This window comes from Eleginops maclovinus, chromosome 23, assembly GCF_036324505.1.
Source record: "Eleginops maclovinus isolate JMC-PN-2008 ecotype Puerto Natales chromosome 23, JC_Emac_rtc_rv5, whole genome shotgun sequence".
Lineage (NCBI taxonomy): Eukaryota > Metazoa > Chordata > Actinopteri > Perciformes > Eleginopidae > Eleginops > Eleginops maclovinus.
The window spans coordinates 2344793-2369390 of record NC_086371.1 but is presented as its reverse complement, the minus strand read 5'-3'; positions in this window follow the sequence as shown (position 1 = coordinate 2369390).

The following is a 24598-nucleotide window of genomic DNA, read 5'->3' as shown; positions in this document are numbered from 1 at the left end:
CATGAGCCAGAGTCTTCATCATGTCTTCAACATGAGCCTGAGTCTTCATCATGAGCCTGAGTCTTCATCATGAGCCAGAGTCTTCATCATGAGCCTGAGTCTTCACCATGAGCCTGAGTCTTCACCATGAGCCTGAGTCTTCATCATGAGCCTGAGTCTTCATCATGAGCCTGAGTCTTCATCATGAGCCTGAGTCTTCATCATGTCTTCATCATGAGCCCGAGTCTTCATCATGTCTTCATCGTCTCTAAATACTCTACATACCCTACAGACACACACGAAGGGTAAATGAGTGGCCCCCTCCTTCCTCACCTGTTTCTTCCTCCTCCTCCTCCTCCTCAGACAGGAGGTGCTGATGGTATCAAAGCAGCACCGATGTTGCCTTTGAAGTCGAGGTGGAGAGATGAAAGGAGTTCTGACCTCCCTCTCTCTATTTCCCTGATATTTACTCGCCTCTTCCGTCATCACACCTTCAATTTCCCCCTCAGGCAGGATATCAGCATCATTTTTCATCCCAAAATAACTGCGACCCCGCCCTTCCTCAGACAGAGGTTGGAAAATGCTTTTATAGGAAGAGTTCAACATTTTTGGCAATGCTCTGAGAGTGAGTCAGGACATGGTTAGCTAGCAAAGAGACTGGGAACTGGCCGCCTGGGAAAAAGAATACACCTCAAAGGAGGCTTCTGGATGCTCAAAATAATGGTTCGGAGTCGCAGCATTGGGGGAAAAAATGGACACAATCAGTCGCCAATTCTTTCAATTGAGTCAAAATCTGATTTAAGGGGAATTTAATGTGTTTGAATTTGAGAAAAGGTTTATTTTTTGAGGATAGAACAGATGAGAGAGATAGGATAACCGCTAGCTAACTAAAGCTAACGTCTGGATAGGGTCATAGTGTTTCTTTCTGGAGTGATTTTGAGTTACTTTATCATAGTTCTTTGTCTCTTCAGTCATTTTGTGTCCCTTGTTTATTTTATGTCTATATAAAGTCATTTTGTGTCTCTTTGTAGTCCCTATAAGTCTATCTGTACGGGATGTGTGTCTCTGTGTAGTCATCTGTTTGGTTTGTTTTGTAGTCATTTGGTGTCTGTCTGTTATTTTGAGTAGCTTGGAATTTATCTAAAGTCTCTTAATGTCTTATATAGTAAATCCAATTGTCTTTGTGGTTTTTATACCATTTTGTAGTCGATTTCTAAACTTTGTAGTGTTTTCCTGTCTCTCTGTAGTCAATGTGTGGTTATTCCATATCTCATAGCTGTAACTCTTTTGTGCAGGTGGTTTGTTTCATGCCTCTTTGATGTGATTTGATGATGTGTGTAGATCTCTTATTGGTAATTGGATGACTCTTTATAGTTGCATTGTATCTTTACATAGACATTTTGGGGTTCCTGTATAATATGCAGTCATTGTGTCTCTCTGCAGCTGTTGTTTATCTTTGAGTGTCATTTTGTGGCCAGAGGAGCCCGTTTAGTAATCCATCCAATGAAGTTCAACAAAAGAACCGGATGTTAAAACGATTGAAGAGGCAGCGTGCCTTTTGTATTGGTGAGCAGATTAAAATACGATCCAGGAAGTTTGAGTAACAGATGATTGGAGAGGATTGAGAAGGATTATCAAAACACCACGGAGCGTTTATAACCTGTACTCTAAACGCTGTGTATATTTAAAACAACACAAATATTTATCAGCTTTCAAATAAGATACTATTCTGAATATTTAATATCACATAGTTTTAGATACTCTGTTTTACTTGTTGGCAGAGATGGAGGAAGTACTCAGGTCTTGTACTTGAGTAAAGTAGAAGTACTCAGATCTTGTACTTGAGTAAAAGTAGAAGTACTCAGATCTTGTACTTGAGTAAAGTAGAAGTACTCAGGTCTTGTACTTGAGTAAAGTAGAATTACTCAGATCTTGTACTTGAGTAAAGTAGAAGTACTCAGATCTTGTACTTGAGTAGAAGTACTCAGATATTGTACTTGAGTAAAGTAGAAGTACTCAGATCTTGTACTTGAGTAAAGTAGAAGTACTCAGATCTTGTACTTGAGTAAAGTAGAAGTACTCAGATATTGTACTTGAGTAAAGTAGAAGTACTCAGATCTTGTACTTGAGTAAAGTAGAAGTACTCAGATCTTGTACTTGAGTAAAGTAGAAGTACTCAGATCTTGTACTTGAGTAAAGTAGAAGTACTCAGATCTTGTACTTGAGTAAAGTAGAAGTACTCAGATCTTGTACTTGAGTAAAGTAGAAGTACTCAGATATTGTACTTGAGTAAAAGTAGAAGTACTCAGGTCTTGTACTTGAGTAAAGTAGAAGTACTCAGATCTTGTACTTGAGTAAAGTAGAAGTACTCAGGTCTTGTACTTGAGTAAAGTAGAAGTACTCAGGTCTTGTACTTGAGTAAAGTAGAAGTACTCAGGTCTTGTACTTGAGTAAAGTAGAAGTACTCAGGTCTTGTACTTGAGTAAAGTAGAAGTACTCAGGTCTTGTACTTGAGTAAAGTAGAAGTACTCAGGTCTTGTACTTGAGTAAAAGTAGAAGTACTCAGGTCTTGTACTTGAGTAAAAGTAGAAGTACTCAGGTCTTGTACTTGAGTAAAGTAGAAGTGGTATTAAGTAAATGTAGTGGAGTAGAAGTAGTCAGGAGCAATACATTTTCTGAACTTGTTGACTTTAAAGAACATTTATCAGAATATTTGTTTGGCGAGAGAAGTGCTCACTTTTTACCATCCGTGTTTTTATGATCTGTCCTTGAATACTCGCTCCTATTATCCACACAAATGGATGCTTTTGTTCAAAGGCATCTCGCAGGATGAACACATGAAGAAACTGACTGACTTCTGATGTGATTACAGGAAGAACGACAATTTGTTTGCATCCTCAACAAGGCCGTCCTCCTACCTGCTCTGCGCTTTCATTTCTGTTTCGTTTAAAAAAGGCGATAATTAGCAGAAATATTCCTCTGTCGGAGATGAGAGACAAAGACTTGGAGGACGTGTGAACTAGTCCTTGAACGAATACAAAGGAAGTGGATGTTTTAGAAACAGAGACGCTAAAACTTTTATGTTTTATCAAAGAGGCCTTATTCTTCTTTTGTGGTTTTCCATTTCCTGTAGTTTGTTCGACGCATTTCAGTGCATGTAAACGGTGTGCAAGGGCTAAAATCACTCCAAAAGTAGTTTCTGCATTCCTGCTTCTTTATAAGTTATTCAAGATGGATAGATCATACAGAAGCACCTTCAGCAACAGACTCATTCCACCCCGGTGTACCACAGAACGCCACAGGAAGTCCTTTCTTCCTGTGGCCATCAGACTCTTTAACTCATCCACCTCAGGTCGTTAGAGGAACATTGGAGACTCAGTGACATATTTCATCCCAATGCTGTCATTTCACTTTACTGTCACTTTCACATGTCACTGTATTTAGTATTTAGTATTCAGCTTAGTTTTATTAGTTATCTTATTACTGTGCTGCCGTTTGCACTATACGTATTGTTGTATATTGTACCTACGTAGTTACTGTCACTATTTCACTATTTCATATTTGCAAAGCTGCTCTTATTGTTGATACATTTAGTTCATATTTAGTTATTTTAGTTTATATTTAGTAATGTTTTATGTATATTTAGTTATATTGAGTGTATATTTCTCCTTCCTTCTTTGTATTGAACTGTTGCACCTCAATTTCCATCGGGATAAATAAAGCTTCTTGAATCTTGAATCTTGAATCACATGTTGACGAACAAAGTGTTTACAGGAGTCCAATGAAGTCATAAAAACAACAAAGAAGTAATGAGTCGTTACCAAAAAACACATCTGTTTTCCCCAAAATCTGGTAGAAAAACAGAAGCTAATGCGTTAATGTAAAATATGTGGGTTAACAGCCGCATTAATGTAAGTATGGTAATATGATAAATAGAGATGATCCAAACAGAAGTATTTATGGATTTGTTGTCAGAGCTGGGGCGGGGGGGTAGGTAATCCTTCATCACAGACAGATGTTCACCCCCCCCCCTGCACCCACATGGTCATGTATTTAATCCTGAGTGAACTCTCTGACATGTTATCTTCCTCACGATGAATACTCAACAGTCAACGTGCAATTCAGCATTAATTAGGGCCGGTGATTTATGCTCTGTTGTTGCGTAATCGTTTCCAAAAAATATTTGCTTTTCACAATCGTCATTTTTTTTGACCACATATTGAACGTTGTTTATGTTTGCATCATCATACACCAAAGCACATCCTTTAACCGTACGTGGCATTAACTCGACTCGACTGTTTATCATATATACCGTGTATCATCTGTCCTAAACCCCATGACGGTTTTCCCTGGAGTTAAGGAATAGTTGTAAGGAAGAGACGAGGCGAGCTGATTGATTTTGGCAACTCAACAGTACCCCGGCAGTATTCTCTTGCTCCCACAACCTTCCCCCAACGTGTGTGTGTGTGGTCCCAGTGTACACCCTCACACACACTGGCAGATCAGTGTGAGGACTGTCCCTCCGTGAAAGCACACACTGCTGCAGGGCTCGCTCTAACTTTTCCATGCCTTCACTTTGTACAGATCCTGCAGCTCTGCACAGCGAGCCGCTGGGACTGAAACACAACCCAGAGTTCAACATGTAAGGACGATTCAACACCACACAGCAGGGTATAGCAGCACAAGAACATGCTATACAAAATATTTGTGAATTAAAGCAAGTAAAGTAAAATATGTCCTATTCAGTTATTATATCAAATTATGAACAATAAAAACCATATTCTGTGATGTAAGTACTCTTCTTGGTTCATTGCATGGATAGGACACATAAACAGGAACACAAAGGGGATTTTATTCCCTGTAACTTGGTTGTAAATCAGTAAAAGATTGAATGTGCGTTTAGCCTCACAGAACGCTGTAGTGAGGGGTCCCGAGGACAAAGGGTCTTCTTCATCGGGGCATTTCTCTGCAGATCTTTCAGTAAAGTTTTCCCTCCAACTTCCCAGATACAGACAGACCTAAAAACTAATGTTTACTGTTTGGAAATGGAGGAAAAAGTGGAAATGAAACACGCGGGGTGAGTTAGCGTGCAGGTTAGCGGTGTTAGCTCACCTTTAGCCTCCAGGGCGCTGAGCTCGTTTTCTGTTGTTGTTGTTCCTAATGAGGAAAAATCCTCCTCACATTTAGAGTTTGACCTCTGAACCCCCAGACCCGGCTCAATCTGGCTTTGTTTCACATTTACAGATGTACACACGGATTATTGATCTGTATAGAAAATAGAATATTGAGACATATCCACCTCCATAGGAAAGGGCGGGAGACCCGGACCAAGGACTAATGTATGATGAAAAATGAAGGTCACACATTCCTTGTGATTTCATTGACAATCAAATGTATAAAGTTGGGTTCCTGATGAGATAAAGTTGAATAAAAGTCAGAAAAAACACTACATTTGCTAATCGATTGAAAGCGATTAGTGCGAAAAGCCGGACAAGCTAAAGGGTGTTCTTTCTCGTGGTATTTCTCTGCAGATTAAAGTATTCCCTAGCGGTGTTAGCTCACCTTTAGCCTCCGGGGAGGTGAGCTCGTTTTCTGTTGTTGTTCCTAATGAGCTCACATTTACAGTTTGACCTCTGAATGCCCTGGCCTTGGCGTGGGTGGGTTTGGGTGAGCATGTTCGTCCATCTCTTCCCTGAATGGATAATAATTAGCCTCCTTCCTCTCCTCGGCCTCCCACTCAGGGTTAAAGCAGATCCTCGGCTCAGCAGGAGGAGAAGAAGAACAGGCTGTGATGCATTCAGGAAGACTGCAGAATTACAGCGCTGTTTGCTCCCTCCTCTCATCTTCCTCCCTCACAGCTGACCCTCATTGCAGATGGACATGCTGGGAATCGCAGAAACACAAGCGAGAGGGCAGGCGAAACTCGATGAAGACGAGGGGTATTTTGGGCGGATGTGGGTGGAAAGCAGTGCCTCACCAAAAAAACATCTGAACGCTTCTTATCGGAGATCTGATGGTCCGCCTTTCACTGCACTGACTCTGCGAAACAGTCAATGTTAAACAGGCGCTCCACATCTTCACCTTCACAGTGACCTCGCCGGCCCACTGTTGCCCACGGTGACCACGGACAGAGGAATTGAACCGACGACATTTGCTCTCGCCGTCCACACAGACAAAATTAAAAGTGCTGAAAATCTGCCCCGAAATGTTAAAGCCTTCAGCAACTTAAAGAAGGAGGATGTGCTTTTGTGTACGAATAGTTCAGCAGACAGGATAAAGGAAGCGCAGTCGAAACGAGGAGCGGAAAGCAGCAAAAAGGGCGATTTAAAGCAGTGGAAACAGAGACAGAGGAAGGCAAGGACATTTATTTACACAATTCAGGCAATTGAAGGGTTTCAGGATGTTAAATTGGCACCAGCACTTGTGTCCTCTCTATCTCTGTGCCCTTATCTCCCAACAATGCACGTTACTAACTCAGGTTCCCCAGAGTCTGTGTGTTTGTCGCTATGGTCTGTCACCTGGCAGGTTGTCAGTTTCAAAGGCCATGTTCACATCATGAGTCGAGACTGTTTGGCCCTTCCTGAAGTCCACTTAACTACTTTCTGGGCGATTTGGTAGTTCACTCTAACCTGGATCCATCTTCCTTTCCTTTTATATTTCAACATGATCTATTTGTCCTGCGAGAGCGATCCCTCCTCTGTTGGTTTATAATATGTTCCCCGTTAACCGGGGGGTTTCTTTAGGAGGCTCTCCTGCAACGGTTTAAGGAAAGAGGGGGTCAGGTTCTGTATGAACAGAAGCCCCCCGGGACAAATGTGTAGTTTGTGATATTGGCAGAGGTGGAAAAAGTACTCAGTTCTTGTACTTGAGTAAAAGTAGAAGTACTCAGTTCTTATACTTGAGTAAAGTAGAAGTACTCAGATCTTGTACTTGAGTAAAGTAGAAGTACTCAGGTCTTGTACTTGAGTAAAGTAGAAGTACTCAGATCTTGTACTTGAGTAAAGTAGAAGTACACAGGTCTTGTACTTGAGTAAAAGTAGAAGTACTCAGTTCTTGTTCTTGAGTAAAGTAGAAGTACTCAGATCTTGAGTAAAGTAGAAGTACTCAGATCTTGTACTTGAGTAAAGTAGAAGTACTCAGGTCTTGTACTTGAGTAAAGTAGAAGTACTCAGATCTTGTATTTGAGTAAAGTAGAAGTACTCAGATCTTGTACTTGAGTAAAGTAGAAGTACTCAGATCTTGTACTTGAGTAAAGTAGAAGTACTCAGGTCTTGTATTTGAGTAAAGTAGAAGTACTCAGGTCTTGTATTTGAGTAAAGTAGAAGTACTCAGGTCTTGTACTTGAGTAAAGTAGAAGTACCAGAGTGTAGGAATACTCTGTCACAGTGAAAGTATTCTAAATGTTCCTCCAGTGAAAGTAGAAAGTACTCTCCTCTAAATGTACTTAAAGTAGCGACAGTAAAAGTAGTCATTGTCTGATTGGTCCATTTCAGAATAATATCTCTGATATGTTTTATAATGATTGATCATTAAAGTGTTCTCAGAGCTGGTAAAGGTGCAGCTAGTTTGAATGGCTTTGTATACTGCAGGGTAGCTGCTGGATTTACTGCAGGTGAACTAAAGTCTGATTTAAGGGAGATTATATTTACCATCAGTAATCCTAATCTGCCTAGCAACTAAAGGGATTAAATACATGTAGAGGAGGAAAAGTACAAGGTAGCAGAAAATGTCAGTGCTCAATCTACTTAGTCACTTCACAGTTCTGGATATTGGGTAACAACTTCTTCTTTCTTCTTCTTCATGAGCTCTCCTGAATCTTTAAAGTGACTTTCAGCTCATTGTTTCTCCATCCAGCCCTCAACTTCATCCTTTAGATCCCTCTCATCGCTGTTAAAGGGTCTTTGTCAGAGAACAAAGCTAAAAAACAAAACGTTGTTCCCCTTCCTGCTCTGCAGCCAACTGGAGAAAAACTGCATTTTTTAAACTGAATTGAAAAACGTTTTAAAATAAGGTGTCACAAATTTAGGTGAGAAGTTTGTCTTTAATTGTGGATAACACCATTAAACTTACTCAGTCAACAACTGAAAGTATACAAGTTGTATGTATGCTTAAATATGCAAACGAGGTATCAATCTTATGATACGTGCTAACTTCCATAGAGTTTTTTCACAGATTATCGACCTAAATAGCCCAAAAATCTCAAACTTCCTTTACAGTTCATTAAAAACAATGGGTTTGCCTTTAGAGTTGCCTGTAAAATAAGTTAATTCAGACACAGGTACGCTGGAAGAAGGTAAAGCCTCATTAATTAAACTCTAACCGTTGTGTTGTAATATATTCACAAACAGACCGACAGCATCATGCTCCTCTGTCAATATCTAATCACGACGAGCAGCGCTGGGGCGAGTTAACATTTCATAAAACACATTAACATTGATCCAGAAGGCCCTGAAAATTAAAGTGGATAAACAGCAGAGCAGAGGGAGTCAATAATTTGTAGCAGGTAATGGTGGGGAGGACAGCAGGTGAAAAAAGAGAAGAAATGAGAGGAAATTAATATCTTTGCTCCTTTTAGTCTTGTGTTTGTTGAAGGAGCAGAGTATTTCTGTCTGAAGGAAACGGAGCGATCATCAGCCTTATTACCGACACCTGCTTCTCTTCCTCACATCGGATATTCGATACTTGTCAAAAGCAAGAAAAAAAAGTCTATTCACGGAGACGCTTTCCTCCGCAGGCGGCTGGGGCTGACACAACAGCGGCAGGTGGGAAACAATTATCGAAATTAAAGAAAAGGAGTTCCAATTAATAGCTGTGGGTAGGTCCAATAATAAGTCCCGATTTCAGCTGATGTTTCAAACAACGGGAATGCAGGAAGAGGAAAAAGAATCAGCTTATTAGGAAATACTACAGCAGATCATTATTTAAATGAGGCGACAGATGACCCCCCGTTGAAGAGACTCCACTTGTAGTCATTAGTTACTGGGTCTACAGGTATGCTCGATTCAGTCCAGAGGTATTTCTGTTTCATTAGTGCGAGGGAATGGAAGTAAAATACACAATTTCCTGGATTTTGGTCGCAAACTAACTCCATTTGCAGTGCCGTTCCCGGAGCACAGACCCTCTGGTTTATGACGCAACGTAACCAGACACAGTGTTGGAAGGAAGTGGATTACTGCTATTTTTCTGCTGACTAGTGGAGGACAAATATGAGGTTAGCTGCAGATTGACGGAGGAAACACTAAGGGGTTCTTGGATGATTATTGCTGGGAGGATTTGGCCGAGGAATAGGAGTCAGAAGGCACTCCAAAAAGCCTGAATGTGTGTTCCCAGTATCGGTCAGATGCCACAAAGAGGGCGGTCAAGCGGTGACAAGCTCCATGTGGTCGACGTGTCTAGAAGAATCTACGTCCAAGGTCACTTCCCCAATCAGGTTGGCTCAATTCCTACTCAGTTGGGAAAGTGAAAGGAGTCAAACCAGTTTGGGATCCATCTGTTGTGCCCAAATGCTCCTGGTTGTTTGAACTCCTCCAAATTTCCACAATGAGAGGGTTCAACCGAGCCCGAAAACTGTCCCAATTCCAGCAATGACACCATGGGTTGAGACTGTCTGAGTCCAGGTAGATGCTCGGCATAAACTGCTCGACTGACATTTTTCCAGGACTGCATATCGGTCATTCTTATCTGCCATATAATGAATATCAGTAAGAAGCTTATCCAATCTGACAAACTCCATATGGTCGACGTGTCTAGAAGAAGCTACGTCCAAGGTCAGTTCCCAAATCAGGTTAGCTGAAAGGGTTTACTTTTCCATGATACCCTTCCTCAGTTGAGCGAGGAATAGGAGTGTAATGGACCTTTCCTTTTTTACCCCCAAAACACATGTCTCTGATACCTGCCATTAACGCTTATTATCGCTCATCACTACGAACAAGTGTAAAAACCTAAGGTGTGAGACTAAAGGTGCTGACTTCTCACACACACACACTCACACACACACACACTCACACACACACACACACACACACACACACACACACACACACACACACACACACACACACACACACACACACATTTCCTCTACCACAAACATGGAAAAGTGAAAGTATTACAGCAGGAAAACCACCTGAGTCCTGTAGACCGGTTCTGCATGTGTGGCGTGGTGTGTGTGTGTGTGTATGTGTGTGCGATGGCTGGTGTTAATTGGCAGCAGAACGATCATGAAGAATTCATGCTGGAAAAACAGCAGATTATTCTTGTTTAATTAAAGATGCTGCGTCGCCGCGGCTGCATGCATATTTAACGAGCAACATCGCTAACACAAACTGATTACTCAGCCTCCCAACATGTGACGACGCTCAAACCAACAGCTGCTTTGCTTTAACACACACACACATACACATACACATAGATACACACACACACACACACACACACACTCTGTCCAGTGGACCAGTTGCCTTCACGAGAGCTGCTCATCTGTTTTCATGTCTGATTCATTCCAGCTGATATAAATATCAACCCTGGCTGCAGTTACTGAGATGATGATCCGAGTCAGAGTCATTCAGGATGTGCCGGAGCTCATTCTTACTGATGTTTATGTTTTTTAAATGCCATATACATCCTTTAAAAGGATAACAATGTGGTCTTTAAAGTAGGGCTGTCAATCGATTCAAATATGTAATCGCGATTAATAGCATTTTTATTTAATCAGTTTTAAATGTAAAGTGTTTTGAGTGGAAAACAATGACTGGTTTATAATAAATAATGTATTATAAATAAAGAATATGTATTTATTATAAGTACTAATTATTATAAATGTATATTATAAGTAATGTGACGCATGTAATGCACTTTCGTTACCCCGTTAATAATGAGTTCCTCCAGTGAGACTCTGGTGCTGGTTTTCCTACTTTGAAAGATCGGGGTGCAATGAGATAGTTGAGCCTGTAATGAGTGGAAACCTGACATCATGTCGGCCATCTTTGAAGGATACCAATGACTTGCAGAGTCCTAAAACCCGGATATCAGTCAGAATTTTACCACCTCTGGTTCCTGCGTGTTGAAGTCAGTGGATGTGTTTTGGTTCCAGTTTGGGTCAGCTGGTGTCTAATGCATATATCTGTGTCCGACCTACCAGGATTTAGGCCCTGTTTGCCAACAACTGCCTTTGTTTTATCAGTACTATGTCCAATAATAAACCCTCTGGATCAGACTGACACAGCCAGTGTTTAGTCAGCAGGGTGCTCCACAATAATATACAGATAAACAAAACAGAAAATAACAGAGAATGTGAAGTAATTAAGTGAAGTCAAACCCCATAAAACAACAATTATATCAAACCACTGAACACAGATTTGACTTCATTACCTTTGTCACACACACACACACACACACGCACATGCACACACACACACACACACACACACACACACACACACACACACACACACACACGATCAATACAGACAATGACAGAGATGAATTCAGAGGTTAACCTTTTCACTGCTGAGTGACAAAGGTGGGAAACAAACCTTATAAAAAAATGAGGATGGACATCACTTCTTCTGCTTCTTCTTCTTGTGTGTTATGTCACATCTCACACATACACATACACACACACACACATGGTTATATAAATGCCTGATGGGAGAAGACAGTAGCGGAGGGATTGGGGGAATATTATTGCGCTCCTCACATCACTGTTAGTAATTAAAGTCAATCACCACTCGAGCAGGTTTGAATAGCTTACACACAACCGCTGTTATTATGTTGCTGTGTGATTGATTGAGTCAATAACAGAGACATGGCAGCTCTCACACACACACACACACACACACACACACACACATACACACACACACACACACACACATACGGCATCATACCCATCTACACCCCATTTCCCGGTAAGTATGATGAGTTTCTCCCAGTAAACACCAGCAATAACCAGATATAATGTGCTTCAGTTTAGTTGTTGGCTTCTGTTTCTCTGCAGGGATGAAAACAAACTATGCACTATCACAAGATCTGCACTGAAGAACTATTTGAAGTACTTTTTGTGTAGTAGAAGTACATTTCAGAGGAAAATACTGCACTTTCAACAACACTAATGGTATATTTCGATACAATTTTCACACTGTAGTTTTTGCCTTTTCCAACTAAATACAATATCTGAGAACTGCTTCCCCCACTGTTGACTGGAGTTTTCAGGACATTAAAGCACACACACACACACACACACACACACACACACACACACACACACACACACACACACACACACACACACACACACACACGCACACACACACTCGATCTCACTCACTCTTCACAGCCTCGATGCTGCACCATAAATCTAAAAGTTTTACAAGCCGAATTTCACTGAACATCCACCTGACCTGCTCGGATCTTTGGAAACTTCAGGATGTTGCATAGAATCTTAAAACACAGTCGTGTGTGTGTGTGTGTGTGTGTGTGTGTGTGTGTGTGTGTGTGTGTGTGTGTGTGTGTGTGTGTGTGTGTGTGTGATGGAGTCAACGGTGTATCAGGGAGAGAGCAGAGTTTAAGTGCTTAAGGCTAGAGAGCTGGCGTGAAGCAGCAGAGTGCCGACTGGACGCAGAGGAGTGAACTCAGTGAAGTCTGATCCTCTCCTCCTGCAGCCTCCACACCTCGGAGGGGCTGCTGGAGAACATGCATGATTTAAAGTCAGCTATGTTTCTACACATGCACAGGGGGGCTCTTTATATCGGCAGTTTTAATAATATGAACTTTGTTAAACTGAAGTGTTTGGTAACGTTTAGGCTGTAAAACGTTTGAAAAGAAAACCAAGAGGAAAAACAACGTGGAGAGGAAGTGTGAGTCTTTAAGAGAAGATCAGGACCACAGGAAGGAGGTAGACTAATGAGGAAACAGTGGGACATTTTAAAAGTCTGACAGAAAAGTCTGATTTAAAAAAAGCGATAATAAAAAAAATATCTGAAATTTAAATAAGTCGAGGTTTGGATTTTTTAAATAATATTTGGGAATAAAGGACTCTGATAATAATTAAGAAATAATTTTGGGGGAAAAAAAAGCATAATTTTGAAAACATAATCTGACATTTTCAAAATTCAACATTTACATTTCTTTTTTAAGTCAGATGTTTTAGGAACAAGTGAAAACTGAAAAAATAATCTGAAATCTGAAAAGAAGTCAGATCTTTTATAAAAAATATAATTAATAAAAATAAATAGTCGGAATTTCCCAAAAGTCGAAACTAAGAGAAAAAGTCGGAAGTTTGAAAAGAAAATCAAAATGAACAAAAATTGTGAGAGAAACTCTGACCCTCTCTCTGTCTGTGTTTCCAGTGTGTGTGTGTGTGTGTGTGTGTGTGTGTGTGTGTGTGTGTGTGTGTGTGTGTGTGTGTGTGTGTGTGTGTGTGGACCCAGTAGGTGGTCTTAATGGTGGCAGCATATATGTTAGCATTAATCTGATTTGGATGACTCAATGGACAAAGTGATGGATGTCAGAGAGGAACAGAGAGAGGGAGAGGAGGGGGAGGGAGGGGAGGGGGGGGGTCATTATATTGTGAATGGATGAAAGAATGGACGGTGTTATTGATGGACGGACCACGGGGTTAAGACAGATTGTGTTTCTCTGATTCGAACAGCGATAAGTGTAATGTGGGTCAGCGCTCAGGCTGCAGGGATCAGACAAACACACACACACACACACACACACACACACACACACACACACACACACACACACACACACACACACACATGTTTATTTGACGGAGTTGAGCTAGCAGTTTCTCCCTGATTCCACTCTTTGTGCTAAGCTATGCTAACCTGGTCACGGTAAATCATCCGTCTCTTGGTAAAGACACAGATATTATAAAAAATAAATGCCTTTAAATATAATTGTTTTCATCAAAAGATTCGCTCATGAGTCGAGATGTAAATCCGACACCAATTGCCTCGTGGCAGCAAATGATTTCGTGAGAATTAAGTAATAATCCCGTGTAATCGTGAAATCCTTCAGCGTAAACCTGTCAACGCTTGTTTGGGTTTTAACTCTAAAGCTTTCGTTCTCACAGGGAAAGTATTTACTCAAACATGTAATGATTTTAAGGGAAAGGTCGTTGTTTTTCTTGTATAAAAAACATAAAAATCAAAGCAGAATTTCATTAATTTGCTTCTTTTTAGATAGATAGAGTCGGAGGATGGAACCCTCCTTATTAGTCACATGCACACAGCAGAGCACACACAGTGAAATTGGTCCTCTGCATTTAACCCATCCTAGTACTAGGAGCAGTGGGCAGCTATTGTGCAGCGCCCGGGGAGCAATGGGGAGGGGGGGATTGGAGGTGTCTGGTGCCTTGCTCAAGGACACCACAGCAGGGCCTAGGAGGTGAACTGGGACCTCTCCAAGTAGCAGTCCACTTTCCATATTTCAAGTCTGTTCGGGGACTTGAACCGGCGACCCTACGATTCCCAGTCCAAGCCCCTACTGATCTTTGCATCTCTGTGGACGTTTCCTATCTCTATTTGCCTCGTATTATTACTTGTGTTGTTAGTTTTGTGTCTTTGTTGGTAAAGTGTGTCCAATTGGTGGTTTTATATCTCCTTTGGTCATTTTGCTTCTCTCTGTGATTGTTTTGTGACTCATTTTAGACATTTATTCTCTCACTTTTTGATATATTTGCATCAATTATTAGCAGTACCTTCATATCTGCCTCTGACTCAGTAGTCCAAAGTCAGTAATGTTTTATATCAGATTCCCATATGGACAATTTGGAGCACAAGAGGATTTCCTAATCTCGTCTTAATCAGCAGCGAACACTAATCTCTTTCTTAAACCACAGCTGAACTTTCCCAGACATATTTACTCACAGATGTTGAGGAAGTCTGCCAGCAAAACAAACAAACAAGTAAACAAAGAAGGGTCTAAGAAAAAGTGTTTTGGAAGATTAAATAAAATTGACTGGAAATAAAGAGCGTTCATCTTCAGTCTTCTCATAAAAAGACATTTTTCAGCCAAAAAGATGAAGATTTCTTTATAAAAAATAACACTAACACTGACACTGCGCTCCAGAATCAGAAACAGGTTGGTTGCCACAAGGGGAATTTGCTGTGGTGTAAATGGTGCATACATACATATCACACAGAGAGAGGAAGACAGTGTAGAAAAGGAGCAAAAATAACAGTTTACAGAATGATAAGTTTAAAATATGAGTAAAAATAAAACAAGTACTATCATTTAAACTGGAGAGCGGAGCAGATTCAAGAAAGAGTAAGTGTGAAACAGAAATGATGTCTCATGCATATATAGTATTCTGTGTTGCACTGTTGGAGATGTTTATTGAAGGTACACAGTATGACACATACCATCTTTAACTCCTTTAAATATATTTATATATAACGACATTAAAGGGACCCCATTTCATGTATTTTTTGCCCATAAACAAAGGAATCTTGAGGGGGATTTTAGACTTTGCAGACCATTTACATGCACTAAAAGCTATAAAACACACTGCAGGAAAAGGAGAAAAGCAGAACAGTCTCTAAATAAAAGGAAATACCACTCAGTTATTTCAAACCAGTTAAAAATGACATAATTCTACCCTATTGTTTATTTAATTTCCTCACATATAGACGTTAAATGTAAATCGAAGCATCTTGATTCCCTGCTAACCAGTATTTGTTTATGTGCCCCGTCCCCCCCCCAACCGATGACCTCTGACCCCTGGATTAATCAAGGCAGGCAGATGAGGCGCTAATCCGCTGTAATCCACCACATTAGATACCACTCGTTTTTTATTTTAGGGGGGTGGGGGGTGTATTTGTGTGGCTGCGACGTGGCCATTCTGCCATAATGGCCATCGTGGGATTAAGTGAGAGCGCTAAACCACTCACCGCCATCCGAGTGTTCCGCCGTCAACGTGAACAACAGCGATTTAAAGACCTCGGGAAAATAGAACAGACATTCAGATTTAATAAGGAGGTGACACGACAGGAAGCACAGTGTTTACAGCTGGAGGGGGGAGGTGACGGGGGAGGGGGTGGTAAAGGTACAAGGCGTAATCCCGCCACAACAATACGGCTCACACAATTAAAAACTACAATAACGTCTGTCAATATTAGTGTGAGGACAGATAGCAGCCGTCACTTTAATCCCCGATAAACCTGCCGCTGTTAATCCTTCATTTGCTCCTGCAAACTGCTCATACACAACCTGGCAGGACACACATATTTACTCTCCTTATTAAAGTCCAGAAAAGTTTTATATTTAAATGTTTTTCTTCCATTTGTAAAAGTTTATTAAGCCAGGGACGTTTTAAATCCAAGCTCCACTCTTACTTTTTCCACATAGATTATTTGTATTAAATGTTTACAGCTCATTTAAACGGGATGATTGGCTGTTGCATCTCACTCTGAATTATAAGAGGACCTAGTGTGTGTTTTTCCCTTACCTGCAGTGTGTTATACAGGTTTTAGTGCATGTAAATGGTCTGCAAAGGCTAAAAACCACGAGTTCCCTCCAGAGACGTCTCCTTTGGACTCCTTTGTTTACTTCCCGATACATAATGACATCACATTGGAACACCCACACTTCTATTGGCTAAAACACGAACACATTGTGAGTGATAGACTAAGGGGCGGGACATCTCTAACCAATCAGAGCAGAGTGGGCTCTGGTTTCAGACAGAGGGTGAAAAGAGGAGCTGCAGCACAGAAAATAAGGAGCTTTTTGAACATTAAAGCATGGAGACATGTCCCAGGAGAGACACTACATACTGATATACACCTGAAACAAGCGTAACATGTCCTCTTTCACATCAGGTGAAGCTGCGTTTTCCTTCCAGTCCTCATCCTCCTTTAGCTGTGACGTTACCTGCAGCTTCTACTTCACATCCAGTACAGAATACAGTCATATCAGTGTGTGTTCCTGGTTGAATATTCTACTCTTTTTGTCGTTCTCCTTTGTCAGATTTCCAAAAATGTAATCAAGTACATTATTTAAGATGCAGTGATTCAACAAATACAAGCAAATACCTTCATGTTTTATAACACAGTTGCTTCCATGAAATGGAAAAGCTTCATTTGTAATCACAGCTGAAGTCACATAGTAGAAAGCATTGTCCAAACTTCCAAAGAAAAGCCCTTCATCATGTGCTGTTGAGCAGGTAAATCCTTCAATTGCATGTACCAGCCGGTCTCCCAGTTTCTCCATCGCCGATTCCCAGTCACCTCTGCTGCTCTGGGTCGAGCGTGGATGTGGCAGCCACTTTGAAATCAGGCAGCAGATTAAATTAGGGCTTTAAAAAGCTTTTGGAGTCGCTCATTCAGACGTGAAAAGATTAAGGGGCGACGATGAAAAGGGATTCTAGTTAAGACCTACATTATCGCAGACCTCGGCGCGCAGACAAAAAAAAAAAAGGGCCATTTGAGAATCAGTGTAAATGATTTCTTTGTGGGCGAGTGAATGAAATTATAGAGCGGGGACCAGTGCCTCCCTCTCTTATCAACCTTGCAAATGGACAGGGTCTCTGAATCAGACACACTTTCAATTCTGACAAAAAAGACTCAGGGACAGAGGAGCCGAACACCAGGTGAAGCTATTCACCTCAAGGTAATATTTACCGAGACGGGAGAGAGATTGAGAGAAACCCAACTTCACGGAGGACGGATGATGGATGGAACAAACAAACTGAGACTTCAATTAAAAATAAATGGAAATATCTAATTTCCCTTTTCACAGATTGGATTTATATTGCCGGAGTTTGTTGCCTGGTTACCTCTCATTGCCCCGCTCATTTCCAAATGTTGATTAGTTTGGAGACAATAAATAAATCGATGGCTCTGGGTTGCCAGGCCTGATTGTTTCCGGGGGAAAAGAGAGAGAGCGGTGTGGCCCTCCCGAGGTAAGAAGTTAGGCTTCTTGTAGGAAGTGGACCTGAACCCCCAACGTGACCACCATCTTAAACACCTCAGTAGGGTTTTTCAAGGGCGTCGGGTTGGCTTCGCTGGTGAGAGGGGATTAACAATTTAGTGAAAGTCAAGGGGTCGTCCACTATCCTACAAATAGAGAGTACTTGCCCCAACCATAGCTTCACAGTCATCTGATATATGTTATTTCATACCATAAACCTGGTTATATTCTATATTTTCATGGCTGTTTACTGAATTGTCTTTATTTTTGTATACAGTTACTAATGTGCATTTTTTTAATATTTAATAAGTTAGCTCACTCTTTAGTATTGCATTGCTATGCCACTTTTGCTGCAACACTTTAAATGTCCCCACCGTGGGACCGATAAAGGACTTTTGATTCTGATTCTGAACAACAGCAAGAACTCTGAATGTGTTTACTGAAAAAGGTTTGTGTAATCCAAGGCTTAATGTCTAACCCAGTGCAATAAAGCCCCATTGTTGTCCAAAACACTATTATAAAAATACATTGATTATCATTCATTAATTTATTATGGAGCACTGGGAAGTTGGCATTGAAATAATTCCCTCCGCAAAAAGCCAATTGTTTTTTTCACCATCTTAGGTTAAAATGCATTCTCCAGTAAAAACCTAACATCTGGCTATAAAGGAACTACAGCACGGTCACATGACTCCACGTCACCACCGCTAAGCTAAAGGAGGCTAATGTTGGGCTATAAAGGAACTACAGCACGGTCACATGACTCCACGTCACCACCGCTAAGCTAAAGGAGGCTAATGTTGGGCTATAAAGGAACTACAGCACGGTCACATGACTCCACGTCACCACCGCTAAGCTAAAGGAGGCTAATGTTGGGCTATAAAGGAACTACAGCACGGTCACATGACTCACGTCACCACCGCTAAGCTAAAGGAGGCTAATGTTGGGCTATAAAGGAACTACAGCACGGTCACATGACCTCACGTCACCACCGCTAAGCTAAAGGCGGCTAATGTTGGGCTATAAAGGAACTACAGCACGGTCACATGACTCACGTCACCACCGCTAAGCTAAAGGCCGCTAACTTTGGGCTATAAAGGAACTACAGCACGGTCACATGACTTCACGTCACCACCGCTAAGCTAAAGGCCGCTAACGTTGGGCTATAAAGGAACTACAGCACGGTCACATGACTTCACCACACCACCGCTAAGATAAAGGAGGCTAATGTTGGGCTATAAAGACAACCCCAACAAATGAACATCTTCCTATGTCTTTAGTAGGAATCACTGGGCTTGAGGAATGGTCCCAAAGACGGTAGAAAAGTCTAAAGGTTTTGAGATTGGACTGACCTTATTAGGACAAGATGTGTTCATTGAAATATGTTCCCTGTTATGCTAAAACATATTGCAGTCTTGCTGAGTGTTGTTGGATAATGCCTCAATCCTGTCCATAAATTAATCCATTTAGTCAAGTTTTCATGCATTAAATATCCAAGTATCACTTAAGCATGTGTGTTTTACCCTTATGACACATAACTCTTAATCAATTGCTGTTAAAAGCCCTGCTTTGCAAGAATACAAAATGTACGGATCCAAGTTATTGATTATCATCTAGCGTATTTTAGGAGATGGATAGATGGTGTGATTTGGAGATACTAAATGAGTACTTGAGGCAAAATGTACTCTGCTTGCTGAACTGCACAAAGGAACACATTTAAACTTCACATTTCCATTTCCATTAGCTGACACTCTCATCCAGAGCGAGCGCAGTGAATTCCCTCTCCACTTTTTACATTTGATGGGAGAAAATGTCATTACTCTGGAAAAAAACCCGTCTCTTCATCTCTACATTTCCCACTGTGTTGTGTTCAGATACATGTCAGAGAGGTGTTAACACGTTAATACCTGATCAGTGGCAGGTTCCTTTCCCTGATCTCCCTGTGACATACAGAATTACATTAAAGTGGGATGGAAACAGATGTTGGGTACAGTATGGATCAAGTCAGAATTGATTATGTATAAAGTATCATCTCTGATTGATATTTACATGTTTTTAGGATGTTGTTTCGGGGATGATATGACTTCACTAATGGTTATACTGTATGTTGAATATTCATAAATTGGCATTAATGATATGGGTGACCTTGAGCTGGACTGCAAACAGCACCCTGTTGCTTGCTACTGGGCATTCCTTAGGGATATCCTCCAAAACAGTCACATTATAGTAAAAACCTATACAATATCTAAACAAATCTGTAGTCCTAAAGTTCCTATATTGTATTTGGACCATTGGCTCCATGATCCTAGCTTGTTTGCAGTCAGGAAAGCTAGCTAATGTTAAATATTAGCAATTGGTAGGCAGCATACTCCTGTTTAGCTAAATAACAGAGCTAAAAATGAACAGTGCATACGGCTCACGAAGCGTTGGTAGCATAGAGCTGAAGTCCTGCCCTGCAAACATGAGATAATACTTTTGAAAATACAAGAATAGCTAGCACCTAACGGAGCTAACTCCTAATGGAGCTAACAGCTAATGGAGTGGAGTTTGCATAGAGCTAAAGATCTGCCTTGCTACTCGAGGGAGATCTTTGGGGGAAATAGCAAACACCTAACACGGTTAAAAGCTAACCTAGCTGAGGTTGCCGTGAGCCTTGATCTTTCCCTGTAACCATGGAATGTTTTTTTAAATTGCTGTCCTGCAACTGTGGGATAATACTTTGGAGAATATATGAATAGCTAACAGCTAAAGGAGCTAACAGCTAACGGAGCAGAGGTTGCAAAAAGAGGAAGTTCGGCCTTGCTATTTGAGGGAGAGCTAACGGAGCTAACAGCTAACAGAGTGGAGGCTGTTTTGAGCTGAAGTCCTGACATAACGGGACAATATTTTGGAGAATGTATGCATGGTCTTCACTGACAAGACACAAATCACATTTTAAACTCCTGTTTGAATATGTGGACTCTTGGCACACAGAGTATGAAGGCTATAGTTTGTATTCTGCATCATGTCTGTCACTTAATGAAAACCCCATGGATGTAAAGATACTTTATATTAACTAACACTTCCCTTAATTAACTTTCCGTCATTAATCTGAAAGTTTGCATCTGTAAACTCAGACTGTCAGTTTTCTCTACCTTTTAATTGTTTGATTTTCATCTATTATAACTTCCAAACGCCGACAGCCTTCTTCTCGGTGTCTGCGGTTAATGAGCTGTTTTTCCTTTTGGGAGATGACGAGCTAATTAACACACAGGTGTGACAGGAGACTCAGGTGCTCTCATCAATGTGACAGCAGCATCTCTGCTGATCCATGAAGACGAGATCAGGATTGTATTTTAAGACGAAACCAAAGACCTTCCTTTTTATATCTGACATTTAAACTGTGTCATGGTTGTGGATTTCAGATTCATACCACACCAGTGTTATTGTCCTAATTACAGATTGCTTCAATGCTGCTATAATTTATTTCATTGATTGTCTGTAATCTGTTTAAAATGTTTGTTGTCTGTCTTGTCCTTTTTAATCCTAAAAATAATCCATATGCAGTGTCTTAGAAGATTCTTAAACCCTTAATCCATAACCATTAGGTCTTTCAGAGACCTGTCATCAAACTCATCAGAAAATTGATTTATTGACTACTTAGGCAACCTGCTAGATAACAGGATTTCCCTTCAACTTAATAAGCACTAACCTTTGATGCATCACTGACAAGACATTATTGAGTCTCAACAGCATTTACAACTGATTAAGCGACACCAAAGAAATGTATGGATTCACCGCAAAAATCCACTAAATTCCCAATTGATTGATTGAGTCCCAATCTACCCTTCCCCCATAGACTATGTGACGTGACTCACAGCTGGAAGCATGTTTTGCGTTAAACATACATTATGTGCAGGAAATTCAAAGGTACATGGTGTTAAAATAAGAACCAAAACTAAACGGATCCTAAGTTACTATCGACACTGTGGGTTTGTTTTCACACTCGTCCAATCATCAGCACAAAAGAAACTAGAAATAAATTGGTCTTTTGTAAAATAAAACAACAAGGTATAAGGTTTTGTACTCAAACCCCTTGAGGTAGGTGTTAACCATGACTTCCAGGGAGCCTTTCTGAGACAGAAACTGCTAATCGGTGGAACAAATGAACACATTTTGCAGCTTAAATCAATTCACTCATAAATTATTGGCCAATTATGGGTGTATTTTAGCAACTACGGCACCTAACGTTGTTATCAAATGTACTCCAATTCGTGTTCAATTCCTGTCCAAGGCTGATTGCTATTGAAGTAGAACAAATAGTCCCCAAAGAATGAACCATGTACTTAACTTATTTCAAGTATCTCAGACGAGGGAACTGAAAATTGGTAAATGCTAACTTTTTCCTGGGTTTTAGGATTCATTCCTGCACCACTCTATACACGGAATGGCTGCCACAAATTCTCACCTGAGCACCACATGTGGATTAATCACCCCCTGCAAATACTCCCCAACAAATGAACCACTTCTTGCCTTCAGTAGGAATCACTGGACTCGAGGCAGAGTGGCAGTTGAAAAATTGGAGAACACTGAGAGACTGATTAGCTAATCGAGAAGTTCAAACAGCTGCTATAGCTTCTGAGTTTTGTTCTCAACTATGACAAAATGTAGAACGTACTACAGCTGCAATTCGTATACAAGCCTCATTGGTATATTAGTTTTGTAGGTCAACATAAATACGGTGTAAGTCTTTCTTAATTGTAAAACCAGCTCTCAACCTTTCCTGATGATTTTCAGGAACCAGCAGCTTTTAGCATGAACTGTGTCGTTTAATAGACTGAAATAAAACTCCTCTCTTTGTCTCCTTCCAGAAGCTTCAGGCTCCAGGTTTATTATTCACACCCTCCCCGGAGAACAGCCTGGACCTGTTTGTGTTAAATCTGTACCCCCTTTATACATTTTTGAGGGTGGTCATGGCCGGCGGACGCCTGACCTCAGACTCTGGACTGGAGGGATACCAATGGGCCCCGAGGATTGTGGGTAAACCTCGGAGGCCTTCAACTGGACGCTACAGAGCTGCTTTGACAAATCCGCCCGAGGGGAGGGGGAGGAACTGTGGCTGCATGGAGGAGAACCAAGGCCAAGAAGCCCGGGGCTATGCAGAGCAATGCTCATTCTACCAGCGGTTCTACCCCCCACCCCCCCGCCCCTCTCTACTCTCACTTTTTTTATGTTCATGAATGTTGGAGAGAAAATCCACCTTTACTTTGTATACAGAATATACAGTTAATAAAAGCTGCAACTCTTTTACTAAAGTTTTCTTTGACAATGGTTAGCTTCCAATGTGAGACTCATCCTTTAAAATGAAAGAAAGTGCTGACTTCTTTGCCATGTCTTGTCATGTTGCCACTACAGTTACTTTTTGAAGGATAGCTAGTTAGCTTGTAGCTGTTAGCAGGCATTGGATGTGTTTGGCTAATGTGCACAATAGAGCTAATGTAGCTAAAAGCTAACAGAGCTAAAAGTGGGTAACGGCTACCAAAGCTAAACGCAAAATGACAGGATGAAGAAGAGTTTCTTGAAGCACTTAGAAGCGTTAAACATTGAACTGAAGATACATCTATTAAATACATGTTCTTAAATATGTCAGCAGAGTTTAGTTTGAACGTAAAAGTGCTTTGAGTTTGCAGTGACACTTTGCATGTGTGTAAGAGATGACGGTAAACTGTTTCTACTTGTTCCCCATGCCAAAGAACACTAGAAGTTGGATCCTTATTTTCTTCTCTCTCCACACAACGGTCAAATGGCTATACATTATTGATTGTACAGAAAGCCAAATACTCATACAAATCCAGACATAAATTTACATCTTGCAACATAGTACTTCACTCCATGTTCCCCCACCTACAGTAAACAACAATTATAGCCAGTCATTTTAGCCCCAAGATAATATCCGACCCACTTGTATGTGCACAGTTCTGAAACTAGAATGGCATTTTTTAGAACTTTGCTCAAGAAGCTATCATCATCTAACATTTGCAAACACCCCAGTAACTATTACCGCCTTTCTTAGCTGTGTAAATATCTAGTGTGCCTATAATAAGACAAGATAAACCTTTATTGATCCCCGTAGGTAAACACAGGTGTTTGTTAAGTGTCATCTTCGGTACAACAGCATCATTGGTATTATTTACCGGCGTGGCTTTGCAAACATTCAATCAAAAGCAACAGTATCCTGCTGTTACTGCAATTATTACAACGGTCTGCAGAGTCTAACTGTGCAAAACTAATGACAGAAAGACTCATAAAACAAACAAAACATGTGTTTCTGTTGAATGCCTCACGTGGAGACAAAGTCATGATGCAGAGGGGCGACCTTCCTCATTGTTTGTGTATCCATCCACCATATTTTCACACGTCTCTGTTTCCCGTTGCAGAAGCATCAATGTTGGAGGTTGTTCGGTCAGCTGCCTCCAGTAGGGGATCGATCAATCAGCAGATCAATTCAGAAAACAGAAACACAGGAGAATCACGAAGAGAGGCGTCACGCTGACATGTTGCAGGTGGAAAGTGATTCCCCCGACAGCAGTGATAGTATATAAAGCGTGTTAGCATGTTAAGATGAACGTATGAACTGTTTAATCCCCAGGTGATTCGGAAACACTAACTGTAACTCTGGACCGTTTAAGTTAAGTGCTAAATTTATCAGACAATTGTAGAG